Raw genomic sequence first — 9,223 nt, forward strand, 5'->3', positions numbered from 1 at the left:
ATCTTCCTACTCCCCTTGAACAGCATGAATTAGTCAGCTTTGCTGCTATAACAAACAACTCTGAAAATCTCCGTTACAACTATAAAGGCTTTTTCTGTGATCTGGAATGAAAAAGACAAATGCATTAAAACTGGCCTCATGTCTTCATTCCAGATTCAGGCTGAAAGAACAGTCTATTTTTGGACATGCGATTCTTATAGCCAAAGAGAAAATAAGATAACTAGCTGACTGAAACATACATACAATGGCTCCGTCTTAGTCAGTTCAGGCTGCTCTAACAAAAATACCATAGACTGAATGGCTTAAGCCGCAAACATTTATTTCTCCCAGATTAAGGCACCTGTCGATTCAGTGTCTGGTGAGGGCTCTGCTTCCTAGTTTGTGGACAGCCGTCTTCTCACTGTATCCTCACTTGTCTTAGGGAGAGACCATCTCTCTCATGAGTCTCCTTTTATAAAGGCACTAATCTCATTCATAAGGGCTCCACCCTCATGATCTAATTACCTCCTAAATACCACCGCATTGGGGGTTAGAGCTTCAACATATGAATTTTGAATGGAAATAAACATTCAGTCCATGGCAGGCTCTTAAAGCTTTTGCTCAGATGAGGTACAGTCAAGGTTACCCATATATCACTGGACAAAGTACTCACATGCCCAAGCCTGACATCAGCAGAAATTGCATACTCCCCCCACAGAAGGCACAGCAAGTTGTGTAATCCTTTCTGAAGAGTTGTGAGCTGCTGAGAACGATAACACAATCTACTACGCCACTGTCTTTGCTGCAGCCCCACCCAATTCTCCAGTCTAATCCTTCGCCCCCTCCTTTCCCTGCCAGCTCAAGGAGGACAGGAGCGAGAGGAAGGCCGCAGGAGAAGCGAGGCTGCAGCAGCTGTCACTTCCACCCTTCCCGGTTTTGCACCATCAGCCTCTGATCTGAGTGCAGAAGGCAGAGTGGGTTGGGAAGGAGAACTGCGGATGAGGTGGAAGGCAAATGAGGGAACTGAGACCTTTATTAACTGGAGGGGCCACTAACGAGTAGTGCCTGGGGCCAGAGAGTCACTTGTGCATCCTAGAGGGCTGTGCCTGAGAGAACGTAATTAAGCCCACTCCTCAAAGCCAGCATCCTCTTCAATTAATATTTACTGAGCACCCACTGAGACACTGGCCCTAGACTCAGAACTACAAACTCTCTTGGGCTGGGAAAGGCTCTGACTCATTTGCACATTAAAAAGCACACAGACAGTGGAAACCCACCTTTTTCCCCTTCCCAGTCACCCGGGGAGAGAACTAACGCTTCTTCATTCATGTGTGGAATCCCAATTAAACATAGTAAACAAAGGGAACTTCTTACATTGTAATTTTCCTCCCTCTCCCTTGCTTTATTTGCAGTCGGATTTATTGCTCAAGAATTGCCTCCTTTAAGCATCATTCCCTATTAACCAGAGAGATAAAAGCCATAAAGAGAAGGGAACTCCTTCAGTTCCCTTTGCCAGTTGTGAGACAGAGCAGCGCCTTTACAAGGGGAGTTGACAGCTGTTGACTGAGACTGCCTGTCCTGCACCAGGGCCGTGCTCATGCTCTGAATGCAAACTGCAGCCATCAGAGACAGAGCAGGGTTTGATAACTGCTTGAGCCCAGAGCAAATCTGCTTGGGCACTAGAAAAGAATTTGTGTCGTTTTAAAGCAGATGTATGTTCTTAACGTGGTTGGTTTGTAAAGCAATAAAACGTGATTTCCCGCCCCCCCGCCCCCCCGCCTCTTAGCCTATCACAACTGTTGGAGTAAATAGTGTAACTTAAAACAGGGTGATTCTATCACGATTCCACGTAATACTTAGCCCGTATAACCGGATGAAACTTAAATTAGCATCATATATCGAAGGCATTTCATTTTCTCACATACAGTACAATATTAGGAGCAAACAACATATGTCTCCATGGTTATAAACAAAGGTGTCATGTTTGCAAAACAGATCCTATGTGTAGAACATCTATAAATGGGACAAAATATGGGGTTTTCGTTGGTTGAAATGGTGTTAAATATTTCAATCTGCATGATCTTTATAAGAAACGTTTTCGCCTTCTCTGTGAATACCAATAAGGACTGTCTTTACCTTTGGCCGAACTAGAGGTCTTGGCTCAGTTCTTCCTCTGTGACCTTGAGTCCGAGCTTCTGTCTCTTCACCTGTGAAATAAGATTGTTGAGACGGATCAGTTTTTCTCCAGGTCTATTCTGGGGAACACTGTTTCTGAGGAAATGACTGTGGAGTAACATTTTTAAAAGAACGTTCATGTTCAAATAAGTTTAGGAGCTGCGACATTTAACAAAACTAAACACATGTCTCTACTCAGAGCTTTAGTATGCTAACAGTATTCACTGTGATTCTTCAAGAGGAGGATACAGTATGCATTGTTTCTCTAATTTTTTTTTAACCAGAAAACTATTTCTTGCAATCATTTCTCAGAATCAGTCTAAATATTAGACTTTAAAGACCCTGCAGTTTATGATGTTCCGTGATTCTACTGCCTGTTTTCCAGTATCTCTTATCATGTCAGGGCTTCCATCTGCAAAGTGACAGTCAATTTGTTCTTCATTCTCTTTTCCCCTGCAATTTGTTTTGAAAATTGTAAACCCACAAAAAGTTGAAAGAATAATACAGTAAGTATATACTCTTCACTTAGATTCAATAATTGTTAACATTTTGCTCCAATTTCTCTCCACCCCCAACACTTTATGTACTATACGTATTATTTTACTGCTGAACTATTTGAAATTAAATTGCAGACTTCATGATACTTTATCCCTAAATATTTCAAGACGTATCTCCTAAGACAGGAACATTTCCACACAACCTGAATCATTACTACACATAAGAAGTTTAATATTGATTAATATCTAATGCATACTCTATATTTAAAATTGACCCCAAATGTCCTTTATAATTTTTTAAAATCCAGGATCCATTCAGGGTTCACACATTGGATTCGGTTATGTCTCTGCCTCTTTCATCTAGGGCCATCTCCCTAACTTAGTCATCTTTCATGAAATTAACTTCTTTGAAAAGTCTAGGTCATTTATTTTGTGGAATGTCTAACATTCTAAATTTGAGTGTTTTTTCCCTCATAATTAGATTCAGTTTAAATATTTTGGGCAAAATATCAATAGGTGATACTGTTGTATACTTCAGTCTACACCATATCAGGACACAATATCATTTTGTCCCATTACTGATGGTATTTTGAGTAATAGCTTGTTTAAGATTTTATTTGCTATATTTCTCTATAACAAGGTATCATTTCCCCTTGGTAATTAATACATGACCTGGTAGCTCATATCTTAAGACTTGTGAATAACTTCTTTCCCAACAAACCTTCGCCCAATGGCTTTAGCATTGATGGATGATTCTTACATAGACCAAATGTTACGTGAGAATTGCAAAACAGTGATTTTTCTAATCCTGTTATCCTTTCTACTTTATTAGTTATTATTCTTCTCTAAAGAATTTTCCCTTTCTCATTTCTCTCTGTCTCTCATTGAGTATCATGACGTATCATAGATTCTCTTTTATTCAATATTTTATAATCAATTATTGTAATTCATTTATTCAGAGACTACTCTGCACCTGGTACTAAAGTGAGATTAACCTAAATTCAGCTTAGTGTCCTCCACCTTTTCCTGCAGTACTTAAGGAAACCATCAGTGGAAGATGAACAACTCATCCAGATCCTTGAACTGGCTACCACTTTGCCACGAAGTTTCATCAGGTGGGAAAGGAAGTGAAGATGGAGATGGAAGTGGAGGGAGATCCCTGAATTATATTTCTTATTCCCCTTTTGTAACCCTTGGTCAGGTTTCTATGGTTCCAGCAATTATCAAATGGCCATCTGAATCATCACACTGGAAAAAAAAAAATCAACTGCCGTCTCTGTGGGCCTATGCGAATCTGCCTCAGAAGGCAGGCGATTCCAACACCAAGAACTCGGCCTCGGGACTTGGGCTCAGGATCCACAGGAGGGGAATCAAAACTTCCGTTTCTACTCGGAGCACAAAACAGGTCACTCAATGACCAGCCAAGTCATTAGGGAGACCAGGGAAAATCTTAACATATAACAAGTTCATATGCAAATGTCTAGGTACCAAGAGCCCTGGGAAAGACAAGAGCCCCAGTGCACCTCCCTGGCCGAACACAGACTGCCGGGTCCTCAGGGGCAGCGTCCTCACCTCGCGGGCAGGATGCAAATCATAAATTCCAAATAATTCATCACCAAATGAATCAGAAAGCAGCTTTCGGTGGAGCTTGCTTTCAGTAGAAAGAGAAAGGAACCTTTGTTTCTGAGAAAGAATAGGCTGAACCATCTTTGGTAAAATTTTCCAGTGGAAGGAGTGTCCTGAGCATTATACGGGGGAGGGGTTGGGGGGTACCTTTTACAGGGCAGTAAGCCTGGGTGCTCTAGGACCCTGCTGTCCGATGGAGGTCATAAAACATATCCAAAAGATATTCAACCTTTTAGACTTGATTTTGTTTCTTTTAAGGGAGGGTCCCTGCTCCCTGGGGGGTACTAAGAGCAGCTCCCCCGGCCCTGGAAGAAGGCACGGTTTGTGTTCCCTAAGGGGAGGGCAGGGATAGTGGGCAGAAACTGGTATCTAGCCAGGGACTCAGCAGCCAGGTGGTGATCGTGGTACCTGGAATCTGTGCGACCTTGAGATTTACAAAACGTGAGCATCTCTCTGAGGTCATGCGGGAAGATGCTCCCAGCTGTCAGAGCACCTCCAGAGGGAGAAAGGCCCTGTGGGAAAAGCTCAGGGTTTAGAAGCCACAAAACTTGAGTTCAAATGCCATCCCTCAAATGCGCAAGGCATATGGCCTATGCAACTCAGTTAATACCAGTTCCCTCATCTGTGAAACAGAGATTAAAAATACCTTGTAGATCTGTTGTGCAAATCATGTTAAATAAGGTAAAGCAGGTGCTTCCCATTATTAATTGGAATTCCTTTCATTCCAGGTACCAGAAAGCAACCTGAGCTAGTTGAAGAAAAAAATGAGAGAGATTGAGACAGAAAAAGAATTAACTATAAATTTACAGTGATATCCCATCATTTTTAAAGTCAAGAATTCAACTGAGTCTTCTAATGAGGCTGGAACCAAGAAATAAAGTCATCAGGAGCCACTGTAGCTTCTTTGTATATCTGCGTTTTCCTGCTTTGGGGAGGGCTGGCTCCCTCTCTTCTAGGCCAGCAGAACTGACAGTACGTGACTGCCAATAGCTTTTGAGTTTATGTCTTCCTTTTCCAAGATACCAGCAAAGGGGGAACAGAATCCCATACTCCAATTACAAAGTCTTCCAGGAGAGTCTGGTGCCTCACCTAGGACAGGAGTTCGCTGGGGCAGCAGTGGGTGGTTGCCAGAAACAGTAGGAGGGAGCAGTGGCCTTAGGTAGCTAAACTGGGCCAAAGGGCTCAACTGTGGTGAGCAACGTAGCTGGGGGAATCCTTGTGAGCTGGGCGGACATGTAAAATGTGTTTTCTACAGGTTCCTGGCCCAGTCTGTCACATAAGGAGGGTGTTATTTTCCTTTTTCCTTCCTCTCATTCCAGATATGATGAACCTAAAGGAAGAACTGGGGACAATCACTCAGGTCATTTGGGGCATGCAGGGCCTCACTGTAACTGAAATGGAGATCATCAGGGCTGACGCGGTATCTGGCTATCATAACACGGGGATAAAGAGGCAGGCTATGTACTTTTTAGTCCTTCCTTGTCCTTCCTAAAGTTGACCTCTTGCTGTGTTCCCTAAATGTAACTGTCCACCCTTGAAAAATTCCTTGTTTCTGGTGATATGATGGCAGGAACAATCCTTCTATGGAGAAAAGGGCTCTCCATGGAAGCAGGTTCTTAACGAGGCGATGGTTGCGGATAACGGTTAGAGGTGACGTTGTTGAAGAGAACACTGAAACAGAATTGCTACAGAAATCCAGCTGGCTTTTTCCTACTGCTGCAGACCACATTTTCAAGTGTAGAAACTGTGTATAAAGCCAATATTCTTTCGTTCGTTCGTTCATTCGTTCATTCGTTCATTCATTCATTCATTCATTCACATTTATTCTTTCTCCTTCTCCCACTCTCACTTGCATTCTCGCTCTCTGTCCCTCCTCCCTCCCTCCCTCCCTCCCTCCCTTCCTTCTCTCTCAAGCAATAAGTGTTTACGAAGCTGAGCACTGTGCTATTGACAGATATGGAGAAAACTCTCGAGATGTTTTCCATGTTCACCTATGACCCCTGGAAAGTGGGGCCAAGACTGTCCCCTGATTACAGGAAGCTGATCAAAGCAGCAGTGGGTGAGGGCAGCCCAGGAAGAAGCTCAAAGCATCTAGACCAAGACAGAATGGAGAGCATGAATCTGGACCAAAGGGTTGAGAACAAGGAGCATGTGAGACCGAGCAGCAGTGTGAGGCAGGGCCTGGCCAGGCCCCCCAGAGGCTACGAGCCTAAGGCAGGCACCTCGCAGGGAAAGCCCAGGCCTTGGCTGGGGAGGGCCTTTCTGATCTGGAGAGGACAAAAAAAAAAAAGAAAAAGAGTTCTGAAGGAGGAAACGTTCTCCACAACAAATGCTTTTCTAATCCTTCAGATGAGAGAATAAAAACCTTCCTCAGTAATCCTATTCCCGGCTCACCCCAAACACAACTCGGAAAACTGTAATGAAAGAAACATATTTCTTTAAATTTGTGCCTGGGACTAAAGTCCTCAGAGGAGCACAGAGCAAACACAGGCTCTTTCCTCAAGAAACGACAATGTTCACGTGGTCACTTAGGCTTAGATTTCTTTACATCGCCACTGAAAACAAATTGTGTCCGGGTGGTAAAAGATATTAGATGAGTTTCGGAGTTTTCTCCGATTTAAGTGGCTTAGATTTGAGGGAGCCTTTTATCTTTATCTATTGGCATTTGACCTTACCTATGTTTCTCAAGCAACTGAAAACCCCTGAATCACTGGGAAGTATTTAATGGGTAATAAGAATCATTTGAGTGACAAGTCCTATTTGACTAAATAGCCCAGCCATGTCTTTGCTATTGATATAAATGCTTCCATATTACATTTACGTCATTTATATCCACCGTAAAATAAAATAAAAAAAAATGTATTTCAACAGTACAAAAATAATGTGGCAGGAAGGTAACCCCGGGGTATTATAAATATCATATAAGTCATAACTATAATGATAATATTTGAATTTATCTGCAAAAGATAAAGGTTGAACTTATCAAGAGGCCACAAGTGAGCCATAAAGACTTCCTTACTGAGTGCATATAAATTTCAGATTTTTGATAATCTTGTTAAACACTCTAGTTTCTCATTCTTAATGTGATCCCTTAGTTTTAAAACTACTCACTACAACAGAAAGTTGCTGCTTTCTGTTGCTTTTCCATGTCCAATGATCTCTAGTAAAACACTAGTACGATGTCAAATAGTCTTTCTTTTCTCTGCTTCCATTTCTTGCTTCCCCAATTCCTTTTCCATCTCCCTTCCCCCCACCATCTCCTAAATTCCACACCTAATAGTAGGACCAAAGATATAAATAAGGAAAATAAAATGCAAATAAGAGTTAGGTATTTAATAACAGGAGAGAGAGAAATGTAACACCTACTTGCCCCTTTAGTCCAGATGGGATGCCATAAAAGCGACACCGACTGGGGGATAGTGGGGCTTAAACAGTATAAATTTATTTTCTCGTGATTTTGGAGGCTAGAAGTCTGAGGTCGAGGTGTCTGAAGGGCCGGTTTTTTTCCTGAGGCCTCTCTCCTGAGCTTGTACACGGCCGCCTTCTCTGTGTCTTCACATGGTCTCACCTCTGTGTGTCTGTCCTAATTTCCTCTTCCTGGCAGGACACTGTTCGTATTGGATTGGAGCCCATCCTAACGACCTCATTTTAACTTAATTACCGCTTTAAAGGCCCTGTCTCCAAATAATAGGCACATTCTGAGGTCCTGGGGGTTAGAATTTCAACATATGAATTTCGGTGGGACACGATTCAACCTATAACATCCATCCTCGCCTACCTTTACTAAATACCTCTTCTCTGCACCCCAGCCTACTCTGGTGTTGACTGTCCACAGCTTTAATACTCTCTGCCATTATTTCAGTGGCTGATTAAATGTAATTGGGCTCTTCTAGACACTGTCTTGAGTGGTTTTTAGATGAAATTCATTTCTCTCTCCATAAGATTCATGAGTACAGGGAGTTTTTAATCCCTCTCAATGCCTAGAACATGGTGGGCACATTAGTAGATAAGCTCACAGTAAAATAAAAGAACAAAACAAATTTCAAATGAATTGAAAGAAGAAGTGTCATTCTCTTAGCTGCTGTATTTGTACATTTTATCCCTTTGAAAACAGAAGCCCCTTAGAGGTAAGATTATGCCCTCTGAAGAGAAAGCAAAGGAATTCATTCATTTTGGCCGGCGAAAATAAAACTTGGACAACTTTCAAAATCTTTTGTCTTTCCAAGATGATTTTTAGGTACAGTGAAGTGACTATTCTATAAGTGGGTCAACTCCAAGATTTTCATATATTTGGCTGATACTATTTTGTTTATAGGAACTCAGTTAAGTTTGGATGATGCTCACTAGAAGTTGTAGTAGTAACAGTGGCCTTTCTTTGTAGAGTAAGTTTAGAACACCACAGCACAGATACTGAAAGCAATTCTTGAAAAATAATTAGCAGAGGTACCATGTATATTTTGTTTTGCACGGTCTGATCTTTCCATTTATAGAGCTACCTTGTATACCCTTCTTAACTTTACAAACATGGTGGGTAAATTTTTTGCTTGATTCTTTGGAAGTTATTTGGCTCTTCATTTCTCCATAACGATAGCAGGCTTTTCAGAGCTCACTTTGCTCATGCCTGAGGCTGTGCCTCCAAAATAAGTCTCCTCAATTATATTCTCTCATTCATTTGAAAAATTCAGTCTCAAACAAGAGATGAAATTTATGCTGTTTTCCAGACTCTTTATGGATGTAAGTAAATATATATTTTATTGAAAAAAAGATCATAATTCCTAAGCATAAGAAATAAAAGCCAGATTGAGGAAATTCCAGAATGACCAAAATAATGGTTTATGCTATCTTTCAAGATATCTCCAAGGAGAAATTAAGCCGCATTATCACGTAGCTGGTGATAAAGAGGGAAATGATAGAAAATCCTGATTTAATGCTTTCTGGATTGTTCG

The 9,223-nt window shown here is 41.6% G+C and overlaps 1 protein-coding gene across 5 annotated transcripts in view; it reads right to left on the minus strand.

Moving 5' to 3' along the window:
• Positions 1–9,223, minus strand: part of JADE1 (jade family PHD finger 1) — a 305,056-nt gene that overhangs the window by 148,080 nt on the left and 147,753 nt on the right. For all 5 annotated transcript variants that reach the window (XM_023531786.1, XM_023531785.1, XM_023531796.1 and 2 more), the window contains one exon: positions 2,116–2,186. The gene's annotated coding sequence lies outside the window, so the exon portion shown is untranslated. The remainder of the gene's footprint in view (positions 1–2,115; positions 2,187–9,223) is intronic.

Source organism: Pteropus vampyrus, unplaced genomic scaffold, assembly GCF_000151845.1.
Source record: "Pteropus vampyrus isolate Shadow unplaced genomic scaffold, Pvam_2.0 Scaffold73, whole genome shotgun sequence".
Lineage (NCBI taxonomy): Eukaryota > Metazoa > Chordata > Mammalia > Chiroptera > Pteropodidae > Pteropus > Pteropus vampyrus.